At 40.1% G+C, this 25,586-nt stretch overlaps 1 protein-coding gene across 14 annotated transcripts in view; it reads left to right on the forward strand.

The window, feature by feature from the left end:
* Positions 1-25,586, forward strand: part of TCF4 (transcription factor 4) — a 347,611-nt gene that overhangs the window by 129,915 nt on the left and 192,110 nt on the right. The window lies entirely within an intron of this gene.

Raw genomic sequence — 25,586 nt, forward strand, 5'->3', positions numbered from 1 at the left:
CTCATTCCCTTCACTCCCCAGGATTTCTGGGTCTTTCCTAAGGAACCGTGCATTATTTTTGAGTAGAAAGGGGTGTTTAGTAGATCTCGCTTTATTTCCTTTTGCAGAATATCAGGCATAGGGACCAAAAGTTGCAAAATGTGTGGAGCATGGATTGGGATTAAATTAAATGTATTCCTAAACACTTAATAGATACAGCCCAAGCAACAATCATCTTCTTGATGATTGTTTATTAATCACTCCTTAGTCCTTTGACACATGTTTATTAATAAGAAAAACTGTAAGGAAGCTTCATTTTAAATTGGTGTATAATATAGCTGGTTATATTGTTTATGTTTAAAATAAAACCTTTAAAGCTTTCCTGTAGATTGAAAGTCTTGCTGAAGCCCTGAAATGGGGGAAGTGGAGGATGGTGGGCTGCACAAGGGTTGTTTTTAGCTGGGCGGCGGTGACTCGCAGCTTGCTAGTCTGCAGTTGTGACCTTGGGCAATCTGTAGTGCTCGGGTGGAATTTCTCTTCTGAGTAGTTGTGCTGGGTTCAAATGAAGTAACATGAAAAGGACCTGGCGCTTAAATTCAGTTAGTGTGAATTATTGTTACATCTACTTTTGTTTGAATCCAGGCTGTTTTTCTGTTTATTGGGTCTGACCAGCTTGGCAAAAGTGCTATGCAAACTTGAGAGTCATGTAGTGAATTTTGGCAGAATGTGGAAGTGATTAATTAAATGCCACCCCCTCGTGGGCCGTATTAAAGCTGAATGAAAATGCAAAGTGTGTAATATCTGATAACATTTGGTGGAGAAGGGGGAGACAAAAGAAGAGACGGATGAGAGAAAAAGAGATACATGAAAACCTAAGTTTAGAGTGTTCAGATCGCAAAGTATGATTTTCTAGCATTACGTTATCAGCATTGGCATGGCCGTCTACATCTCTGAAATTACTGGGTCACTAATTGCTCCTGCCTCTTCCTCACCTTGGCTGTTCAGACCAAGCCGTACTCTTAACAGTTCACTAGCCAAATCTGAACATCTTGGATGCAAGCATAAACTCTTTATGTGTAACTGATTGTATTTAATTGGGCAATACCAAATCATGGAGGAAAATTTATTGGTGACCCTGTCTCCTTCAGAACTTTCAGAGGAATTGGAAATGAGCCCATTTCCAATACTTTTGGAAGCCTTAAAAATTGGTCTCCTGACAGGATTAAATTCATGCTTTATATTGTGTGTGTGTGGTTGGTTTTTTTTTTTTTCATGCATGGTTTCCCTTTTCCTTACTTATTGATGGTCTCAGATATTATTTGGAAATTGAGATGCAGTGAGGATAAATATTTTAAATGTCTTGGCAGACCACTTAAGTAGCTGTGGACAACCTCTGTGAGGCATCTTAGTAGCTAGTTACGGGAAAATACTGACCTACTAAACACTAGTTTGCTGAATAATCTTTTGGTGATCTTGAACAAGCCATTTTTCATTTTAACCTCGGTTTTCTCATTTCTAGTGCTGACCTAACTCATGGAGATGTGGTTAGTGGGGAAAGAGCTTTCTGAAATTTTTTGTTACCTCAAAAATAAAATGGTTCTAAATATATATACTTCGTGATTGCATTTTCCATTCATTGCAAAATCCTCTATATAGTGTGACCACCAAATTGAAAATAAAACAAAAGAAAGCTGCCTTGCTCCCCATCTTTTAAAGGTGTTTTAATTGTTAATGAGATTTTGCCCCACACCCCCATGAGTTTCATTTGGTTCTGAAATAAAAATTTACGGCTGTTCTCTCAGCTGAACTGATACTGGTGTGAGGGTAGAATTGAGTTCACACCTGCTCTAGCATAAAAAGAAGGCTCTCTGTGACTTCTTTAAAATATTCACAGAGCAGAACAAGAGAGAGAAGTCACTATTCCTACAACTGTAGCTACACAGTAATGTTGCTTGCAACCACAAAGGGGGCTGCTTTATAAATTGGCTCTCACCTGCTGGTATTGTCTGTACCTAGATGCCCTCCGTAAGTTACCCGGTTCCTCAAGGTGGGATGTGGTTGTGGAAATGCAGTTGGTTTGCGTCGCCCGTGGATCTATATTAACACTGTCAAGTGTACGTTTGGGACAGTCTTTGCATTTGCTAGGCCATTTAGCTGTTCAAGACATGGTCCGTTAGTTAGGCAAAGTACAATGGCTTTTCTGAGCGCTCTAGTTAAGGGGAAGGATGTGTAAAGTAGGTACACTTAGATGGATAATTAATAATTAGTGTAGGCTTGTAAGGCTGTAATGTAATATATAAATTTCAGCACCTGTTAAAGTTTTATCAGAGCAGATCAGCTTTCCTTACTGCCAGGAGAATCCCTCCCTATAGAAAAACGAAGTGCTCCCTGGACTTGTGAAAATTTTAACAACTAAGGGAATTCTGGTTTTTATACCAAATGTTGTTTTCCATGGTCATTGTGATTAGGCCACATATTTTAGTGGTCAAATTTAAATAGTGTTCCTATACAGTACAATTTTGTGTGGGGACAAAACACTGCTTAGAAAAAATATTTTGTCACATTCTAATATTTGGAGACTGTCGACTTGCCAGAGAAGCTACTCCCCCTCCCACTCGCACGTTATCCCCCACAGAACAATGGAGATTGTTCATTTGATAGCTTCGTCGCAAGTAAAGATTCAGAAGGAGAGCCTTTTTTAGAGGCTAAGTTGGAAGGGATAGAGCAGATAAAGCGTAGATCCCAAGTTCGGTTTTTGGCTTGGTTGTATCCTGAGCGGTTTTTACACCTCATATCTTAGCTGTCTTGATTTTCAGACGGAGAGGAAGTGCACCCTTACGGCAAGGAAAGAAAGGGCAAATTACATATTTGTGAAAGCAAAGCAGGATATGTTACTGCTGTAAAAGTTTGAATGGCTTCTTGATAAATAAAATTAATGTTATCAGTATGTCTGCCATCATATGGTCCTCAGTATGTGTATTTTTTTTTAGCCATCTATGTAAATTCCACTTGTACTAGAAGCCAACCAAATGATAAACTTCAACGCTCAAATTAGTCTTTGCTTCATTCATTTATTCATTCCTCCAACAAATGCTTGTGGAAAGTCTATGCCGTGCAGGCCCTGTGTTAGGTACTAATGACATGCCACTTTTCTTGCCTTCAGCGTGGCCCACAGTGTAAGGAAGGAGTCGGATCTGTATCACATCATTATAAATCAGGGCATTAGGGAAATAATCCATGTGTGCACAGACTGCTGTTGGATTACGTATCTGGGCTACTGACCATCAGCTTCCTCATAATAATGGCTAAAACGTTTTGATGCTCCTGTGTACCAGGCATCTGCTAAGTAGTTTACACATATTATCTTGTTGGTTTCTTACAATAAAACTCTTTGGTAGGCATTGTCATTCCCATTTTTTAGGGGCCCAATTGAGGATCAGAGAGATTAAGTTACCTGGTGGTGTTGTGTAGTGAGTAAGTGGCAGAGCTCAGATTCAAAGCTATATCCTCTGAACTCCAAAGCTCTTGTTCTTAAGCGCCCTGCACTGCCTCACTGTAGAGAATATGGAGTGAATTCCCTGAGGGGCAATAGCAGTTAAGCGTGTACTCAGCTGCAACTAATAGAGTACCTGATAATAGGAGGTTAGTCAAACAAAGATGGCTTTTTCCCTTACTTAAGGGGATGTCTCGAGGTGGGAGGTTGCCTGTGTGGATTCAGCAAATCAGTGTTGCTGTCTTTCCTTTCTTCCTTCCTCAGCATGCTGATTTTCATTCTTCAGCTTTTTCTCTCATCTTACATTTCTTGCAAGACGGCTGCTGAGCCCCAGATACCACATCAGAGTTCATAATAAGAAACAGAAGAGGCAGAGATTAGAGTAGCATGGATACCTATATCTATCCTATTCCATCAGGGGAAAAAAAAATCATTCCCAGAAACTGGTGACCTTGAGCAGCATTCTGCTAACAAGTTATTGGCCAAATCTCTAAGAGATATCTACTCGTAGCTGCAAGGGAAGCTGGGAAAGTGAACTTTTACAGCATCAGTTGGCTCTGTGACTTAAGAGGCAGGCAAGAGAGAAAGGGGTTGGGAATAGTCGTTGGGTAAATCAGCATGAATTTTGTTATATTATAAGGGATAATGCCTGAGCTGAATCTTAAAGGATGACTTAGAATTATCCAGGTAAAAGGAAAATTGCTGTTTGAGAGGAATGCTTGTGCAGAGGTGTGGGAGCTATAGGATATAAGAGGAAGCCTGAAAGTGAAGTAGTTCCATAAGACTGAGAGAGATAGGTCCATGGAGGAAAGGATGACAGGGGAAGCTGGATTCGAATCCTGGCCCCAGAAAAGTGAAGCCTCTTTCTTATATTTGGTACATGGAGAAAGTTGGATTTTCACTGAAGCATGTGGTGAACTACTCAAGGACTGATTTTAAGTAGTGGGATAACATGATCCAATTTATGGTTTAGGAGAATCACTCAGCAACAGTGTGAATGGGAGGCAACATGAGAAGCAGGGAGATTACTCAGGAGGTGATTAAAGCAATTCCAAGGGGAAATGATGTGAGACTGAACTGAATCAGGAATGATAGGGATGAAGAGAAGGATATGGATTTGAGTGATATTAAGCAGAAGAAGATGGTTTGACTTGTAACTGACAGATAAAAGAAGGAGCATCCTTGGCTTCTTGGTGTCTGTTTTGGGCCACCTGGTGAATGGTGATTCCATTCATTAAGATGTGTAATAGCAGAGGAGAAGTAGGTTGTGGGGGATTAAGATGGTAAACTCAGTTTTTGGATTTTTGAGATGTCTGTGGGTGTATTGATTTGTGGTTATGGGCTGGGATTGCAGAGTTGCCATACAATATTCCATATTTGGTAGTTGAAGTCATGGGAGTGGATATGTTAGCAGAGAGAAAGGTGAACCTATTTTCTGATTAATCATTTTACTCTCTAAAAACTTTAAATTGAAGGTTAAAAAAAAGCCACTGTCTCTTCTCCCTCTCTGCCCCCTGCAAATTTGTTATCTTTAAGAAAATTGCGTAATTCCTGATTTGACTATGTGGTCATTTTCAGTGTTATATTTAATCATTCATCCCTAATATTACTAATTTTAAATCTTTCTTTCTTTCTTTTTTTCTTTCTTTCTCTCTTACTGTCTCTCTTTCTCTCTCTCTTTTTCCTTCCTTCCTTCCCATCTTCTTCCTTCCCACCCTCCTTCATTCCTTCACTAACATAGGTTAGAATAAAACTGTTGTTTCAGAGCATTAATTTATCCACCATTTTGGGAAGACATCGTAGATTCTTAAAAGTGGAATGGAACTTAGGGCTCTTCTTGTGTTCTTTCTGATTTACATCAGCTTCCCTGTCAATGTAGGAATCCTTCTAGATGAGGCCTAGCAAAGTTGTTGACACACAAATGCTGCTATGACTAATGTATGAATGAGTGAATCCCCAACAGGTACTCCTTCCTCTGCCTGGGCATTCACTGCATTGGGGAAGCCATTACTGACAAGGCAATTTGTTGCATTGTGATGGCTCTGACTTTCAGAAAGTTCTCAGTTCTGTAGCTGTCAGCCAGGGATGCTAGTTTTCTCCTCTGAAGCTACCTAGGATTGTGTATTGTCTGTCTTTCCACACATTTCCCAGGATGATAATCCTGGCTTCCTTCAAAAATGTCATTGGAAAACATTTAACATATAGAACGTGGTTTACACCTCATATTCCTGGTTACTGTCCTCTGTGTGTGTTCTCGTCGGTCTTTTTCCCTCTCCAAGTGGTGAATCTAGGACTTACCTCAGTATCCCAGATCTGGTTGAATCCTCAGTATCCCAGATCTGGTTGAATCCTCAGTATCCCAGATCTGGTTGAATCAGTAGTGAATCTGCTTTCATTTTTAGTATTAATGCAGCCTAAGTTTGCATTTCCACTCCCATTGACTGAAAATTGAGCTTGCAGTCCACTGAAATCACTAAGTGTTTGTAACTTTAATTGCTTTGTAATCAGGTCTTCCACTTCCTTGTGTAGAATGGGACTTTATGTTTATCCTTGTTAGATTTCTTCTTGTTGGTTTTAGTCTGCAAGTGTCCTGAGTCCATCCTTTTCGCTCTGCCAATACGGGAGGCAGAATAGCGTGATGCTTAGCCGTGTGTGCACTCTTGGGCTTAAATCCTGACTGTACCCTTTCCACATGGGTTCCTGACCTATAAGTTGAAGATAATTATAAAATCCACTTGTTAGGATTGTTAGTTGAAATAAATGAAGTAATGGGTGTGTAATGCATAGAGGAGTGCCTAGAACTTCATGCACACTCAATAAACGCTCACTGTTACTATTGCAGTGGGTGTGGGGAGTTAATGGGGGCCATTTCCATAATTGCGGATCCTTTTCTTTACCATCAGTATTCTGTTCTTTGAAGAGAAAGCTTAATAAGACAAGTGGTACTTCTGTAACCAGTGGAAGAAGCAAATGTGGTTCTTGTTGTTTATTAACCAAATTTACCAGGCAATAAATATGATATGATGATGAATAAAGTTGCAATTGACTGATAATTGTTAATTGGCTACCTTGTTGGACCTCATGAGAAAAGAAATAAAACAGTCACACAAACAGCAACAAAAATCTTAAAATTACCTGGACAAAAGTCCCAGGTGTCCCTTTACCTATACCTAGTATTAATCCAGAAAATTGCAAGGTGAGCCAGATGTTAAATTGTAGTGCTGAATGTTATACGAAAATTTGGGTTAATACTGAACATAAGTTCAGAGGTAATTATTTCTTTAACAGTGGGTTTGCCAGAGGACACCTTTAAGTTTAGACTATGAAAATTAGACTCGTGATGACTTTTCAGGAACACAGTTCTTGTGACAGACAAGATCCCTGGAGAGCCATGTATGAGCTCCCAAGGAGTTGAAGAACGGGGTCCTCCTACAGGGCATTAACCTGACAGCTAGGCATACTCAAAGAGCGGGAATGAATTAGCGCCCAGCAACCCTGTTTTATAACCAAGCAATGGGACCTCATCCAAAGTCTAGGTTGACCCCAGCCAAGGTTAGATCAACATGACTTCTTTTCTAATAAATGTCACAAAGGTGACAAGTCATCAGGGACGTCAGCATACTGTTTGCAGTTGTAGACTTCTTTCTAGACAGGCCATTCTTTGACTTCCTCTGTTTGGTCATGTCCATGAAGAAGTACCAATGGTACATTAATAAAAGTCAACCTATCTTGATTCATCTCTCCAGCCCGTAGGACTTCTGTAGACTCAGGCCACAAAAGTCCTTCCATGCACCTGGCTTCTGTTCTGGTCATTTACTTCTGTGTGGATTTTGATCTAGTGCCATCAGAAGAGGGAAGCCAGCCATTCTGAGAGTAAAACTTTCAGGTTTCTTTGTATCCCATTACTTGTAAGACCTGAGAGGTTTTTTATTAGTTAGGAAACATTCAAATTTTCTTTGTAACTTTTAAAAACCCTCATGACTTCCTACATGTTATTTTTGCTTTGGCAACCATTGCCAATGCTCTATCTCAGAAGAGCCGAGACTGGTGGCTATTACTCCTCGGAAACTGACGGGGCTTTAGAACTTATTCAACTACTACCCTTTTCTAAACCAAAGTAAGGTTATATTTTTCACTTTCATAGGCAGACAAATTAAGGTCTTTAAAATAAAACCTACTTCCCCTTTTCTTTCTTTTTCAGATAATCTGTAACAAAAAGCTTATTGCTTTTCTGTAGAACTGCCTTGCTTTAAAAATCAAATTGAAGACCAACTTGATTCTGCCTGCAGAGCAAAGCTATCTGCCTTTTTAGAAAATCTGGATGGTTAAATTGGAAGCACGTTCTGCACATGGTTTAGCAGTTAGTAGCCTGGAAAATGACCCAATAGCCAAGATAGTTTTTTTTAATCTTCATTGTAAGTGCTTGTTTAAAGTTTAAGCCTGTAATTGACTATTTTGCACATTGTTCATTGTTAATTCTTTTCAGGCTATTATAGTTTTGTAAATACATTGCCTGTTAAGTTGTGTCAGTGGAGGAGCATTAGTGCTATAAGAAAATCCAGTTAAATGTGGTGCTTAAAAGCATTACCAATTAGACTGGATCGCCATGGTTTCCTAGTGATCCTAGGAAAGTCACTTTCTATTTGTGCAAATTTCCACTTATTTAATATGGGTATGATGATATACATATTTTTTGATGAAAGGGCAGCACATAAATTCACACCATGCTGTGGCCTGCTGAAGAGTTTCTACTGATTGGTGGCTACATTATTCAGTATTATTATTTGGCTCCCTTAATCTATTCCATGTCGGAGAGGCAAAATCCTTCCATTTTGCACTTTTATCATATTTATCAGCTGGTATCTACCAGATAGCTCAAGCTGTTCTATTTTGCATAGTTTATATTTGAGAAATAATTTTTAAATACACAAACCACATGCAATTTACTCTACATATTTAGAAGGGTGTGATAAGTGCTGATCAGAAAACCAAAGGACTTCCTGGTGTTCATTCTTGAATTTTTTAGTTTAGAAGAAGTGGACATCACTTGAAAGTACAAGTGCAAGCTAACATGGCTCATAATTAAAGGTTACAAAAATTGCAATGGAAAAGGAGTTAAATTTTGCCTATCAGGTAGTAAGAACCGCTAGGATATGGACATGCTGGAAAATACCAAGGTAGATAAAATGAGATTTATCTGTGTATGGTATAGAAAGAAAAATAATGGTTGGGAATGTACTGAATATAGCTTAAGCTATTTATCATATGTACAAGTGGAAACTTAACATAAAACTCCTCTTGATTAAGTTTTGTGTGAAACAAAGGATATGATTGGAAGTATAGAATTGGAGAATATTTTAAGAGCATGATGATAATCTAGCTAGAGGCGTTAGCACGTCTGTGGTCAAACTGGAGAAGGGAAAGAAAGAGCAAGAAGCTTGATTTGGTTATGCAGATTTGTGACACATGTAGGAATTTGGACCTAATGTATTGTTGCCCTAGATTTGGTCATCAAATGATGCTTTTCATAGCAAATATTATCTGAGCCATTGATTTAAACACTGAAAAATGCAAGGATACGTGTAGGCAGAACTGCAATCTTTTTGTCCTTTGGAACAAAATTTAACAGTCAACCTTGAACCTTAGACCCTACAGAGCAGAATGAAAAAAAACGGAGTAAGTAGTGAAAGAAAAAGCACCGGGTAAGGGAAAAATCATGTGTATTCAGAGGTAGATTCAATAAGCAGATGCCCAAAAGTGATGCTATGTGAGAATAAACATACTATATGAATATTCCAACTACCAGGCTAACAGGATTGGAAATTGAAGAGCACAATGCAATTATTCATTAAGAAAGAGGCACCGTTGACATCGAGTGTTATAGAGGAGGAGACTGGCATGATTACAGGAAGATGTTAAGAATATCAAAAAATATCCCAAAATTAAGAGTGAAAAAAGGAAGAAAGATTACCTATGAGATGATGATAAATAATAATGAGTCATTTCTGAAAGCACCTAAAGAACAGGAGGTCTGAGAAGTGGTTGTCAAGCCTCGAAGAGATAGAAAGGGTAATTTATTGACAGGCAATGGAGAAACTGCTAAAAAATAAATGAATTTTTCACCTCAGTGTTCACAAAGGAGGCTGGGGGACAGATGCCAGAAACAGACATAAATTTCCCAAGGGAGAATGAAGAAATACGAAAGAAATCAGGATCATGCCAAAACAGGTGATGAAAAGGAGAGAAGGAAAACTGATAAAACCCTAAAGCTTAGCAGTAGTCACCTAAAAATCTTGAAAAAGTTAGAAGAATGAAGAAGAAGCTGAGAAGGAGGGGAAAAAGAGTTAGCTATGTTTCTTAGAATGGTTGAAAATATTTTTATGGGTTCGTTTTATCTAGTTAATTCCTTAGATTAGCCCCTTTGAAATTTACCCTTAAAGAGGAAAAGCTAGTGTACTTAAAAACATTATCCTAAGTTGCATTTGAATAACCAAGGCATCTTTTTTGTCTTCCAAGTTCTCAGTCTAAGAGTTACCCTATTGTGCCCAGTGTTTAATGTTTATTAATATTTGTTAAATATTTATTAGGTCTTATTATTGTTTCCAATGTCTTCACTGAGTCATCGATTCATCCAGGATTGATTGGGTACTTAGAACCAGGCAGTGTGCTAAGTCCTGGAACACAGCACTGAAAAAGACGGACATGTACTTAGGGCTTTTGAAATTATTTCTCCCTCACTCCTGTAAGCAACCCTACCTCATGCCAGGTAAAGAAAGGCTATTGACTTAATTTTGTTTATCATTCCTGGTCTTATTTTTGACTGGCTTCTTGGTGGAGAATATGTGGAGAAGAGCAGCTTCATCTGTTTGCTGTGCTGTCCTCACTGTGGGGTCCTGCTTCCTTTTCCTAGTGCTCAGATGTGGATCTTTCTCTTCCCAGGCTCACTCGTCTCCCCAGTGCTCCAAACCAAACTCCTTGCTCATTGCTCCCTATTGCCTGCCTGTGAATGAATTTAGGAATCCCTGACTTCCAGCACTCTTTTGGGATTCACGGAGTTCTTGCCCTGGGCAGATGAGAGGCTGTGTTCTCAAATATGCCATTTCCTTTCTCCGTATTCCCCACCTCCTGCATTTCGACCTTGTGGTGCACACATCTCCCATCCCAGGCTAACGACCCTTATCTCGCTTTGGACTACCCCATGTTCTACTCTTTGCCTCCATAAACTTTAGGGCCCAGTAACCCTCAGTTACTTAAAAGACCTTTCCGTTTCTCTTACCAGAATTAATCTTTCTTTGCTTTGTGTTCAGAGGTTACTTTAAGACTCTCATTAATGCAAATACTGCTGTGAGGAGGGTTCCACTGTGGTCCCTTCTTCCCACCTTCAGATACTGCTTCAGCAGCTAAGACTGGAATAGGAGAGATGTATCAGGGACATTATTTCCAGGCATGTAGGAGGGGAACAGAAACATTCATCCACTGAAGTTTTGTTCTACGGTACCTTGTTCTTATGGCCAAAACTTTCTATATAAAATTAATCTCCAGTGCCACCTTTCCTACTGGGACTGTAGGTCCTTTGGTTGGCACAGATCCCCTCTGAGCCCTTGATTCTCTTATGTAACTGTTCTGTATTTAAGCGTCTCTGAAAGCTACTAGTAGACACCCGAGTTCATCCATAGAAGAAGGACCAACAAGGCTACAGCACCATTTCTTTCCTCATATCTCCATCTTTCATTTAGAACCAGTTGCAATTTCATTGGTTCTTTCTCTGGGGATAGATAATTCGTTTGGGGACTGTCAGACTTGGTCCCTGCCCTGGGTGAGTCTGCAGTCTTATTGAGGTCTCCCTAATTAAGATGCATGAGACAACTATAAACATAGCAACTCCACCTGCAAGTGCTGTGTGACTAATGTGAAAAGAGACGCAAGAGCTGGACAGAGCATCCCAGAAAGAAACTTTGGTGCATCTCGGCCTATATTTACTTGGAATATTGTTTGATCCCACTATTCCTTAATGTCCTTGTATATCTGACACCAAAGTGTATCTGGTGAATGGCATTCTTTAGCTGTCAGCCCATGGTCCCTGAACGCTGTAAGGATCTATGGCCGCATCTTGTAGGTCTTCACCCTTGCTCTCTGTGTGTTACCTCTGGACCGTTCCCATAATCCAGATGCCTGGGCTCCACCTACTGACGTTCTGTATTTGGAGGTCTGGGCTGGGATCCAAGCATCTAATTTAAACGTGCATTTGGTGACCCTGCTGTCCTGCCAGGTTTGAGAATCTCTGACCTTCACATCTCTTCCAAGAACTGTCATTTTAGTTTTCAAAACTGTTTATTTTGCTCAAACTGAATACTTATTTTTAAATCCTTCTTTTTTCACGCAATAAAAGTGAGTCATCACCTACTTAACACCTATTTACCATGAAGATATTTTTATGCCATTAATTAATAACGTTTTTAAGTCAAAGAAAACAGCTAATTTTTAATAGGTTAAAATTGGGCGTGCTTTCAGGAAGGGCTGAACTGATCTCTATTTTTTATCTTATTTGTCCTTCAAATTGATAGGCTTTAATCTAATGACCCTAAAGGTTTGCCTCTGCAATAATGCTGTGAATGACAGACATTCATTGTTGTAAATTCACAATTAAACATTATGTATCTGCAGTGGCAATGATTTTTCTTAGGAAAAACGTTAACAGATTTTCACTAATTTAGAGGAAAGGCAAGCCAAATTAGAAGAACGTCGGCACTATAAATATTTCAAAAAGAACATCCATTTATTATTTTTTGTAATATACAGCTAAGACTAAATGACAGCGAAGAGGAAAGCTTTGCCTTATGCAGAGCAATTAGAGAAGTAGCTAAGAATGCTATGAAATTAGCCTCAAAATTGGTTGTAAGCAAGTATGTTTTTCTCAAGGACTTGGGTGATTCTGTTATACTTTGTAATATTATCTCTGCTATCTTGTACAATTGATTGTACACAATAAATTTCTTTTTTTTTTTTTTGAGGAAGATTAGCCCTGAGCTAACTACTGCCAGTCCTCCTCTTTTTTGCTGAGGAAGCCTGGCCCTGAGCTAACACCCGTGCCCATCTTCCTCTACTTTATATGTGGGACGCCTACCATAGCATGGCCTGCCAAGTGATGCCATGTCCCTACCCAGGATCTGAACCACCGAACCCCGGGCCGCTGAGAAGCGGAACGTGCGAACTTAACCGCTGTGCCACCGGGCCGGCCCCACAATAAAATGCTTTTTTTAAGGCAACCTGTTCAATAGAAGGAACACAAGCCCCAAGTTGTTATAGTTTGATTTTATGAGGGTTTTTTTCTTCATACTCTGTGAAGTGGTGAGGTAGATAATAAAGATATCTTGTTATGTCTTCTTTCACCTTTGAAATGACAGAGCTGTTTTTGTCTGATTTGGGTTTTTCATACTTACATGATGTTTTGATCACATTATGGATGCAGAGCTGAGCCCAGGCTGCTCAGAGCTATAGTTTCGTAGCCTGGGTTCTCATGAGGCTCCCAGCTAACATGTTGGCCACAGTAGTAGATAGACTTCTGTGTTCTGTTGAATTCTGTATATTTAATTTAATAAAGTTAGATTTCAGAGAGAAAATCCGTTAAAGGGCTTCTGTGCATTTTGTAATATGTGGCCCAAAGTTAAAGAAAATGTATGGAATTTAGGTATTTACTTGCTGCACATGTCATGTTCCATTTTATCATTGACATTATTAATACCTGCTTTTATTTAGAATTTTTTGCAGTTGAAAAATGTAACCTTTAGAGAGAATTAAAGTTCTTGTATTTGAATGAATAAAGTAGTTAAATCATTAATCATGTGAAATTATTTCTCAGGATATTAATAACCATTTTTTTACCCATGAACTTCTTTTCTAATCACACAATCTTGATTGGTGAAGTTTTATCTGAAGGCCTGTCCTACTGTTAACAGGCTGAGAATACCTGTAACTTACAGAAAGGTTCAACAACATATTGCTTGACTGGATTTTATATTATCTTGTTTGTAAGCGTATTTGACTTCCGTCATATGCACTGACTAGTGTCAGTTGCTCTGGATGTAGACACGTGCTTCTCATGGTTCTTTCATATATTAGTTTTCAGTCTTTAGGTCATTCATTAATTCTATTCATCAAAGATTTATTGAGCACCAACTTTGTGCCAAATACTTGGCATAGCTTAGTGCTGGGCATAGACCCTTGAATACCACATCTGTGGAGTTACTTCGTGTCTAGTGGAAGACACAGGAGGTAAACAGGCCAAGAGGAGCTATGGGAGCTCCAGGCTGGGAGCGACATAGCCTGGAAGAAGTTGGAGAAGTTGACCTCTAAGTTCAGATCTGAATGATCAGAAGGAGACAGTCCGGCGAGGGGAACTGGCGTGGCAACGAGATGGAGGAACATTCGAGGCCTAGGGAGTCACATCTGCAGAAGACTAGCAGTAAGGGAAGGGATTGGGCATGTCTTTCCGAGGGCTGGAAGAGGGAGCGTGTGAGGAATCGGTTCTCCAAGTCCACGAACCAGCTGTGCAGGGCCTTGCAATCCATGTTCAACATGTGTCATTCATTCAGCAAATCCGTGCTCAGGACTGACTGTGCGCCAGGCACTTGGGACACATCTGGAAACAGAGCAGAAGATAATGCTTGCCCTTGTACAGCTTTTATTCAGGTGCGGAGAGACAACCAATAAACATGTCGCTAGTGGTTTTGAAAATGAGCCAGAAGCATCTGTAGTCCAAATGGTTACAGTCTCAGCATTTGCCAGTATCCTTGAGCCAAATCAAAGACTATTTAATAAAAATAACTTTGCAATCATTTCCAGTTCTGGTCTGATGACTGCAGGTAGATTTATTGATAACTCAGCGTATTGACAGGCAAAGTTGGAGGTTATCCATACTTTGTATTTATTCATTGCTCACTCTGTGCCAGGCACTGGGCTTAGCAATGAGCGTGCCACACCTGAAGTTCACCGCCATCAGTGTTTCTAGTTCATCAGGTCGGTACCCCGTAAGAGTACTGGGCTTATCTGTAATGTTAGCTGAGAACCCTTGAAAGGTGATCCACGAAGATGGGTTGTCCTATATTCCTGTTTTTTTATTTTTTATTTATTTTTTTAAAGATTTTATTTTTTTCCTTTTTCTCCCCAAAGCGTCCCGGTACATAGTTGTATATTCTTCGTTGTGAGTCCTTCTAGCTGTGGCATGTGGGACGCTGCCTCAGCGTGGTTTGATGAGCAGTGCCATGTCCGCGCCCAGGATTCGAACCAATGAAACACTGGGCCGCCTGCAGCGGAGTGCGTGAACTTAACCACTCGGCCACGGGGCCAGCCCCCCTATATTCCTGTTTTTAAGATGGGAATTAGCAGAACCAGGAGTCCTCCTTGGAGCGTTTTAACCATATCACCAAACGAAAAACTTGCTTGACGTTTTTTACCTTGTAAACAAACAAACAAAATATTCTACCTAGTGATTGAAACTAGACATTTACTTGTCACTCAAAATTAATTATTGTAAATGAGTTTTATTACAGTGAACACTTTTGGTGGAATTAATAAAGAGGATACTAGAAGTCAGTGTGGAGAAGCAGGAGCAACAGAGTTGAGCACTGTGAATGAAGAAACATTTGTTTGAATTTGTGCTACAATTTTGAAAGCATTGAATGAAACTATTTGATGTGTGAGAGTTATTTGAAAAATTGATTGTACTCTGGCCATCTTAGCCTGATTTGTTTTGTTTCCTTTAGAATAAAAGTTGCAAGCGGGTAGGAATTATACCTTTAAATATTAGCATATAAAGGACTGGAAAACTACTCAGGCGTAACAGCTGAAGGGGAAATGGCTCTGTCAGCGTCGTGCACATGGATGATTGGGCACATAAGGGACACAAGCAGAGAGAAAGGTGCGGAGGGAAGAGGTCGTAAAACAAGGAGGCTGGTTTGGAGCTAAAATATAATAGCAAAAGCGAAAAGCCTTGGGAGGCACCGAGGTGATATATTTTTCCTCTTAACATAATACAAATCCGTACAGTTGAAAATGTGTGGTGCTTCTTGCCTAGATGTTGCTGTCATCATCAGCACACAGTCGGGTGTATTGGAGAAACATTTAATCTCGTGGTTCTCCCTTCTCTTTTCATGTCACCAAAGGCATGCATTTTCAAAACAGTCCAGATTAAGGGCCAGTCTTTATATCTATGTTACAAATATAAAGCTTACTTGTCCACATAGAGCAAATTAAATCCGTGCTCCATCAGCACTAAATTCTAAATGATGACAGTGACCTTTGTTCAGCAGCGCCTGTAATATTTATTGCTAATGTCCATAAATAGGTGTATCAATATCCCAGTGTGCTAACAATAGCCACTCGGTATTTGCTCTTACTGTGGGCCAAACACTGTGCTGTTATTTGCATATTTTATCTCACAGCAGCCCTTTGTGAGAAGTATTTATTATCCTCATTTTATGAATAAGGAAAGTGAGGGACAGAGGTTAAAATAATGCGGGCAGGGCACACTCCCGGTTGGTTAGGGATATGTTGGGGATTTGCACACAGTCCTGCTGGGCTCTGAAGCGTGGGTTCTTAACCAGCAGACCTGACTGCTTCTCCGACCGTGCAGGTAGATGTGACAGGTAAAAAGTATCAGAAGTAAATGTAAGATAAAATTATATGGAAACAAAAAGCGAGGCTTGAAGGACCACACTATTGTCTGCTGTACTTTTTTCTTTTTTCTTTTTTACATTTCAGCATACTGTTAAACCATAGTAATAAAGAAAAAGTCCTTACAAGAAGAGTGATTAAGGATCACAAAAGTCAAGGGCAAATACCATCATCATTATTTTTAATAAGGGATGAGAGAGGCGGATGCATGTAGGACCTGTTGCTTTGTTAATAGGAATGCCCGCATCTGGTGAGGGCTTGCATTTGCCAGCTGCGCTGCTGGCCTAGAATTGGACTCCTCGGTGGACTTCAGGCCAGTGTTTACACCCAAGTAGTTTACAATCTGTGACAAACTTAAGTAAGATAATATGAAAGCATTTAGAAGAATTTGAGAATCAGAATTCAAGGAGACTCAGGGGCTGGCCCCGTGGCCGAGTGGCTAAGTTGGTGTACTCTGCTTCGGCGGCCCAGGGTTTGGCTGGTTCGGATCCTGGGCTCGGACGTGGCACTGCTCATCAGGCCACCCTGAGGCGGCATCCCGTGTGCCACAAGTAGAAAGACCCACAACTAAAGTATACAACTGTGTACTGGGGGGATTTGGGGAGAAAAAGCAGAAAGAAAGAAAAAAAGAATTCAAGGAGAATCAAAGTGAGGTTTATTCTCAATGGAGAGGGGTGAGTGAATAGTCGATGTCTCTGAAAGTCAGTGTCTCTGTTAATGTAGTTAGTTTGTTTACTTTTTGTGGGACCCTGTTTCAATATTCATTGAAAGTATTGCAGATATGGTTTGCACCCTGGCTCAACCCCTTAAATTCCTGGCCTTCATTTTTTGCTTATGGGATGGAGAAAACAAGGCCTACTTCTCAATGTTTTGAAAGGACCTAGCCCAAGATTTGACACATGGAAGGTCTTCACTGGGTCTTACTTTCTTCTTCCCCTCTGCCACTTATTAGATCTGATGGAGAGGATGAATAAATACAAATCTTTCTTCACTGTTATCAATGAGGATTATCATTTTTAAGTGCTGAAAACCGAAATTTCCAATCTGCCTTTTGTATTGACTTTCACAGTATTGATTTTCCATGACATTCCACCCCTGCCTTTCTGTCTCCTTATATCCTCTTGCTTCTCTAGCTGCTGTATCTTTGGAAGACCACTTGACTTTTTCTGTCCTACTGTCCACAAGTCATTTTGAATATCTGTGTCGCGTTAGGATTTGTTGAAATCAAAGAAACGTGGGGTCTTGGGAGACCATCCCAGTACCTCCAATTTAATCTAGAAAGAAGTTTCCAGACTGCCTGTGGAGATGGCCTGGGTCTAACTCATTTTTCCTTTAATTACCGTCCACCACTGGCTGTCTTCTTTGCTCCGGGTCTTCACTGTTGAGTTCAAGCCTGCCACCTCCTAGGTGGGTCCAGCACTTCTCACACGGACCACAGAGTCAAACAGGAGTCCTAGAATTTTAGGAGAGATGTCAGACTTCTCAAATGTGTTGCTTATTTTGGGGTAGTTGATCTTAGAGTATCTGCCATCAAACTTCAACTGGCTTCTTCTTTTCTCATGTCTTAGAAGAGGATGTGTCCCTTCTTTATTCTCTTGACAACCCTCAGTATTTACATCTTTTAGCTTATTTTAATTTGTGTATCCTGGAATCTTTTTCCAGAAATCTTTCCCTTTGTATTTTCTTTCATCTCCTCTTTCTCCCCTGACTGCTTTTTGCTCTACATATAAATGTGTGAATGGATCTACTCCTCTCTGGCAGAGATTGTCAAAGTGTGGCTCATAGATCACTTACTTCAAGTCCCTTGGGGTCATGTTAAAATTGGGACACATTTCAGGCCTACGCATCAGCACCTCACTGGGGTCTAGTCCAAGAGATTTCCTGAAACTACTTATTCTTACAGGTAGTTTGACATATTCTAAGGTAGCACGGCTTCAAATATCATGTTTTTTTCCCTAGCCTCTTCTTTTTGTCTTTTGAAACCCACCTCCCTCAATGTCCACAGTGTCAAAACTGATGAACTCTCTTTCTGTTCTTTTCACTACTCTTTTCTTTTACTAGCTGTTTTCCTCTTTTATGCTTCTAAGTATTGGCATGGGAAAAGCTCTGAGTTTGGTGTTAGAGTGGAGTTTGACATCCAGCTTCACTGCTTGGTACCTCTGTGATAATTGGACCACTCATTTATCTTCAGCAGGATATCTATCTTGGAGGTTTGCTTGGCAAGCAAGTGGAATCTTTGATTTGGGTGCCCAAACATAGTTGTTTTTGCTCTTGGAGCCTACCTTTCCCAGTTTGCTGGTGGAAAACTTGGACATATACCCTTTGTCAGGGTTGTGCCTGCTAGGTGAGAGCCAAAAGGTTAACTGCCTTTTTACCTATTCTGCCTGCCTCACTTACACGCAGTCCTTTCCTACAACAAATCATGGTCAGTTTGGTATGGCAAGTATTGGAAGAAAGAAATTCTCTCTAGTGGGCCAGAAAATGCAACAGGATCTGAGATTGATAAAGATAAGTATTTGATCCACTTTACTCTCTGCTGGAAAAATATTTGTCCTTGACAGCTGGAGAGATCAAAGGTCTAAAACTGTGGATACAGGGAGATGAATGTTCTCATATTAATATTATATGAATAACATAGTATGTAAAATTTAAGGTCAACACATCTAATTCCCTCTGTCTGGGAATCCCCAGCCAGCCATATGCAGAGAGAGGAATTCCAACCACAGAAGTCTTCACTCCAAGGAGACAGGCAGCCATTACCTGCCTATGAACAGCTGAGCCAGCTAAGCTTTAATAGTCTCTGATAGACCATGTCAAGAAACAGTAGAATCTGCAGATTTAGGGATTGGGGGCAAGTCACTTGGATTGTGGAAGACTTGCTGATGAGCCAGTCAAATAAATGGGATTTTCAAGAATGACCGTGGAAGAGATGGAAGTCTCTTCTTGAGTGAGAGCAATATGATGGTCTGGTATGTCACCTATGACCAAGAATGTGTACGTGTTTTGTCCTAAGCCAGGGTATAAAGTATAGCAATTCACGTTGCGCAAAAATGTCACAGGACTTGTGGTTTCTGCAGGGACTCCCAAAGGAAAATGGAGGAGAAGACTTCGTAAAAGGTGTGGTGCTGGTGTTGTGTGTGGCCCACAGCTCAGGGCAGAGAGCTTCAGCCACCGTGCAAGGTTGTTTCATTTTGGACAACCCTGCCAAGGATTCATTTCACTTACGTGCTTTCTGTGGAGCTTTTGTGGTTCTTCTTTTCCTGTTTTTATTATGGATATATTTACTGATTTTAAAAATTTCCATCTTTGTAGCTTTTCGTTGATAAAACATATTTAATATCACTTTTTACAGTTATCTTTTAATTTTTTTCCCATTTATATTTCTTTTCTATAAGTTTTCTACTTGTTTATTGTCTGTTTTTATCTGATGAAGGTGTTCCCTTCTTCCCCTGGGTGGACCTCTCATTACTTCACCAAAATCTCTCTCCAGTGTAATCAGGAGGCCCAGTGTAACAATCCCTTCTAGGCTATAAGGCTTAAACTAAGGGAAGAAGATTGTTTCTTGACACCAAACATTATTCATTCTCTTAATTTTAATTTTGAGCCTTGGAGCATGATATCCATGGTTTGTGATGAAATGGAGGCAATTTCTCTGAGCCTTACGACTCTCATCTTAAAAATGAAAATAATAATATCTACCTCAGAGCATTGTAATGAAGATTAAATGAGATATATGCATCTAGTACAGAAGCTAGAAATAGGCGATTCTTAATAAATATAATTTCATTTCTTCTTCAATTTCTGTGAACCTCCAGGGAACATTAGTAAATGTCTAGGTGTAAAAGAAGAAGATCATGAGTTTGGTATTAAGTTTGAGGTACTTTTAAAAAATTCAAGTGAAGATATCAAGTGGCAGTTGGAGTTAAGATTGCAAAGCTCAGAGAAATCTGGGCAAAAGGTTACAACTGAAGGGGTCTTCAGCATACAGATGTCAGCTGGAGGTATGAGCTTGCATATGGTGTCTTGAGTAACAAGTGGACCTACAGTTTAGCAATTGAAGAATTCTCAACATTTAAAGGCTTTTGGGTGAGAATGAAAGAGAATGCCCAAGGAGTGGGAGAAAAAGGAAATGTGATTTCATGGAAGCCATGTCAAGCATATTTTTAAGAAGGCGGGGATAAGAGCATCTTTTTGATGGTCAAGGACGACGAGAACTAACATTGTCTATTGCCTTTAACTACTTAGTGGTGGTTGTTAATGTTTTCTGAGAGTTTTCTTGGAGGAGTCATGGGGTAGGAAGGTTCCACTCCCCATCCCCCAGAATTGAGCTATCTTTCCCCTGTCCTCCAAAGTATTCATCTCATATACTTCCAATGTGATTTTTCCTCTATAGTTTATAACTATAGTTGTTTATGCTTAGCTTCATTCCCACAATAAATTGCCAGTTTTCTGAAGGCAGAGGTCATGCAGAGTACCATATGAATTACACCTACTAGATATTTAATAGTTCAGTCTTAGAATCCTTGGTTCTCGCGGAATGAGGCATGTTTCTTTGCCTGTTCACCCATCCATTCATTCATTCACTAACAGTTGTTTATTTACCAACTTCATACCAGGTGCCAGGCACTATTTTAGGCTATGTGAGTATGGTAGTGAACAAAAGATATTCCTTTTCTGAGTGAAACTTACATTGTGGTGGAAACAGATGATAAAGAATAAATAAATACATGTTCTGAATGCCTTTAATGTCTTAATTTACTTGTCCTCACAACAATCACATGACATAGATGTTGCTAGTGGTCCCATTTTTTTTGATGAGAACACAGAGGCACTGAGATATACAGTAGGTTGCCAGGGTTGTCAATTCAATAGAGGTGGATCTGGGATTCAAACCCAGGCACTTTGACTCTGAAATCCATGCTGCTGGTCCCCCCACTGCACTGCAAACTGTTTAGCACAGATTAAACTATTGTTATTATTATTACTACTACTCCTCCTCATATTACTAATAGTAATTATTCCTCAGCCTAGGGATCATTTACGCCAATTCAGATAAGAAAACCGACCCCACCTAGTTTTGACAAAACTAAATTTAGAAGCCAAGTTTCCATGTTCTCAACCCAATGCTTCTCCCTCATACAGTACCTCTTCTTTAAGGGAGGGAGTATGGAGGGAGGAAGAGAGAGAAGAAGGATGGAAGGGTGAAGGGGTGGGCAAAGAGAAAGGCTACGTGGAAGAGATGTAGGAAGGAATTAAACCTGTTTGATTTTGGGTTTTTGATGCTACCAAACTATGTCTAACTTTTCAAGTTTTTTCCCCCTGTATTCTCAAAAGGCAGTATCCTTAAAATAAGGATATTTCTATGCAAAACAATCATATTCCATTTCATAGGCTAGCAAAAGTAATTCAGAAGCTAGGAGACCCTAGCTACTTAAAATGAAAAGGCTCTATTTTGGAAAGGACATTATTACTGGCATTTGTATTGTGAAGGCATTGGCTGGAAGATACACTAGAAGCTTTGTTTACCAAAAGCCAAGTCTTTGAGGAGTGTGTGTGTGTGCACGCGCACACATGATATATATAGGTGTACATACTTATTTTGTAAAATCCTGGCAATATTGAATTTACTTTGCGTATACATTTTGGGAGAGAGGATATTGAAACATTTTTCTGGGATGAGAAAGTTTTTGTACTTAAATGCAAGGCTGCTCTAATATCAAGCACCATATTTAAGCATCACAAATATACACTAAGCAAGGGCCAGATGCACAAGGAATTTAAGCAGAGTTTTTCTAAATGGCAAATAATTAGAGGGGAACAGATGCCTATGGGCAGCAAAGGATGAAATGAGGTACCAGGAATTTTAAAAGCGAGATGGAAATACATATGTAGAATGTAGTCGCTCTCAAGGATGTTTAAGCCTGGAGGGTGTTCTCTCCCAAAGTTTTCTGTTTTTGTGGGTTTTGACATTAAATTTCGTTCTCTCTTTACCTATATTCCCCAAAGAAATAGATCATGCTAATCATTCCAAGGTGGAACAGATTTTCTTTCGGACCTCAGTTTTAGATGACTTTGCGGTTTGCTTCTCTCTCTTCTCCCTGCCCAGGGCCTTGTCCTTTCACAGGACTAGGATATGACATTTCATAACAGTGTCACTCCTCCTTTATTTATTATGTATACTCCATCTACTTCCAAAAGGGTTCTTAGGTAGCCTTCCAATAGAAGATGCCTTCGATGTGCTTTTTTCTTGATGTGTGTTTTGGGCTGGATATGGCCCTCCTTTAGAACAAGCCTGCTGTAAGATGGGTTGTGTCCATCTCAGAACTACTCTTCATAGTGTTGATGTCAAAAAGGAAACAGATCTCCAAGGATAAAGTAGAGAGGAGCGTCAGGCATTTCCCATCTTCCTGTAGAGTGGTAGTTTAAACAGCAGGGACCCTGAGCACAGGAACTCGGCAACCCAGCCAAGCTGAGCTGCCGCACCTGATCATTATCCTTCAGGTTTGAGATTTACCTGTTGTGCTCATTGTAACAAAAGAAATGAAATCTCTGTAATTATATTGGAAGGGGGAGGAGATCATGTTTTAGTTCCTTTGATCTTGAGCTGGAATAGGCTCTGCTTTTGGAAATTTAATTTGAAAGAATCCAACGTACACATCTGCTTTTTGTACCGCAATTTCTATTGAGCTTGAAAATAGAAATTTATTAATGCAAATGTGTCGAGTCTGCTCCTTGAAGGAAAAAAATGCACATTCAAAACACAAGGTGATCCTTTCTGCATAGCTATGGAAGATTTTCATCAATGTGTTCTCTGTTTTCCTTCTGGAGTTCAGAGATGAAGTCCCCTTGTTAGCAAGGACTGAGCATAAAAATTATGGACACATTAGGGAACAGAAAGATTCCTGATTACTTCAATATTTAAAAGTTTCCAAAAGACAAATTAGATGGTAAAGAGATGAGAAGCGTACTGAATCCTCAAAAGAAAAAAAAAACCCAAAAACAAGTGTGTCATCAAACCATTTTGAGAACATGTTTGGATTTATGGTGGGGCCCATGTAAGAGACAAAGCTTTCATTTCAACGAATCCAATCTGCCTGGTGTTCTGTAAAACTGCCTTTGCCTGTAAATGGAATGGCATGCAGATTTTAGGTGGGATCCTTTCTCACCCAACTTAGCCTGGACTCTTTCTTTTATTTTTGTACCATTACATGAAACTGCACATAAATGACACTCGACTTAATCCTTAGAGTGGCTGGATTGCATGGTCTCTTTTTGATTAACTTTTTCTTGTTCTCAGTGTAAATTTTCCAGTAAAGCCTAAATGTCATGAGCATTTTGGGACATAAATCCTTTAAGCTATTTTGCAGGCACATAGTTATTCTTTGTAGGGTTTGAGTGCTTTCCTAAACTCCATCTCATCTTCAAATGGGCAAAATAACTTAGAAATTGTTGAAAGCATTCAATCACTGGGTGAGCAGTCATCTCCTAAAGCTGGGAAAGTATCCATTTTCAGTTCTTGGAGTCCATAGAGCCAATGCCTTATACTATTTGTGCTCTGTTAACAGATCTCAAAAACTTTGTTATAAATTACCTAGGCTGAGGAAGGAGCTCATAATTAAAGAATATATTGAATCAATAAAAGCAGTCTTTTTTTTTGATGTGATGTGATGAGATTTTTTCCAAAGGGAGCAGGTGGGCTTCAGTGGTGTATACTGTTGTCCTGTTCTGCATTCTGGGGATCACTTTCTCTCTTCGCCATTGAGTTTTGTTTGTTTGCTTGTTTTAAGGAATGGAAAGCTAAAGGCTGCGTCGAGTTAGGCTGTGAATTAGGAATTCTGAGTTTAAAACAGGGAGCCTATCCTTAACTTGTCCTGTCTGAGTTGGTGTTTCGGTTGTGTTGCCAGGATAACCTTGTGACCCTTCAAATGTACAATTACATTTGGGTTCAGTGATTCCTGGAGGAGTCTGTGATGTAGGAACGCCAAAGGCCACGGAAATTATTTAAGACACAAAATATTGTGACAGAGTTGGGTCCTCAGAGGCTTTTGAGTAAGTAGGGTTTCATTTGAACCTATTTTGGGGTCTACGGAAAGTACTGCTAACCACTTCCAATTAATTTCTAACATTTCAATCCAATTGTGACTTTGTCGACTTGCACACATCTTTCTTCCTCCCAGGCAAGAAACTCAGAAACAAAAATTTCTATTTCTAATGGCAGACAGTTGGGGTGCAGGAACCAAGCAGTCACCCTTAAAAATTAATGAGCTTAATGATGGTTCCAGAAATGATTGTGATGGTGGTTTGGGAGGGAGGGGCCGTGGGGATGGCAGAAGGAAGAAGGCTGGACTTCTCATAAGTGACAATGATGTGAGCCCCTGTCCTTATCTCCCCTCCCCATTCTCCCTTCCCCCTCCCCCCAGTCACCACCCCTTCCATCCTCCTCTCTTCACAGGAGCCAAGGCAGATAGAAAGACAGGGCGATTATGAAGACGTCAGTTGGAGCGTAGGCAGGCGAGAGGGGCGCAGCGCTCCAGATGAGGTCCGGGGGGAGCCGAGGAGGGTCACTCATGGACGACCGTGTGTGTGTGTCTGACAGACTGTGAAATGGTGCGTTGTTGCACGGCTGCGCTGCACCTGGGCCCTTCATCTGTGATTGATTGGTTTGGTCATGTGTAATGGTCCCATCTGCTCTGTGTTGTTTTTCTTTTTTTACTTATAAACACCGTTCCCAGCGGCTGAGAGAGGATGAGCTATGTTTTGTCATCTTCACTTACACTTTAGCTCAAAAAAGTGGTCAAGTAGGTAAGCTCTAAAGTCTATTCAAGTAATGTAGTAGGAAAGTACGAGTTTTCCCCTTTGCTTGATGTGTGTGTGAGTGTGCTGTGTGTGTGCACGCCCTCTTGCGCACGCGTGTGTGCCTGGAGTTTTCATGCTGCCTGTTAATATCTGAATAGTTCATGAACCACGGAAGACCAAAAAATTGCAGAAATGATTTGCACAAATCTGCGTATTGTGGCTCTTACTGCAGCGAGGAGTTTTTTTGTAACGGAGCCAATACTTAATTAAAACCGCTGACATCATGGTGTTATAATTAAGCGTGGCATTAATTAAGCTGGAATAACGATTTTTTTTTTATTAAGAACTGCTTTTATTGTATAAGACCGTTATCGGCTAAAAACAAAATTTTAAAGCAAAAATTAATTCACTCTAACCGAGTCATTTTCAACTTCCCCAACGTCCGGCCTCAGGACTGTCGTCATCAGGGCTGTGTGTGCCTGTGTGTCTGTGAGTGTGAGAGTGTGTGTGTGTTGGGTGGCGTTGGGATGGGGGGCGAGAGTGGAAGTGAAATTTGTTTTTTTTCACCCAAAAATGCTGATCGGCTCCTGGCATTCTGATGGCTAATTATGCATCGGAGAGCTTCGACAGCTGCATTCATCATCAT

This window comes from Equus quagga, chromosome 9 (assembly GCF_021613505.1).
Source record: "Equus quagga isolate Etosha38 chromosome 9, UCLA_HA_Equagga_1.0, whole genome shotgun sequence".
Classification (NCBI taxonomy): Eukaryota; Metazoa; Chordata; class Mammalia; order Perissodactyla; family Equidae; genus Equus; species Equus quagga.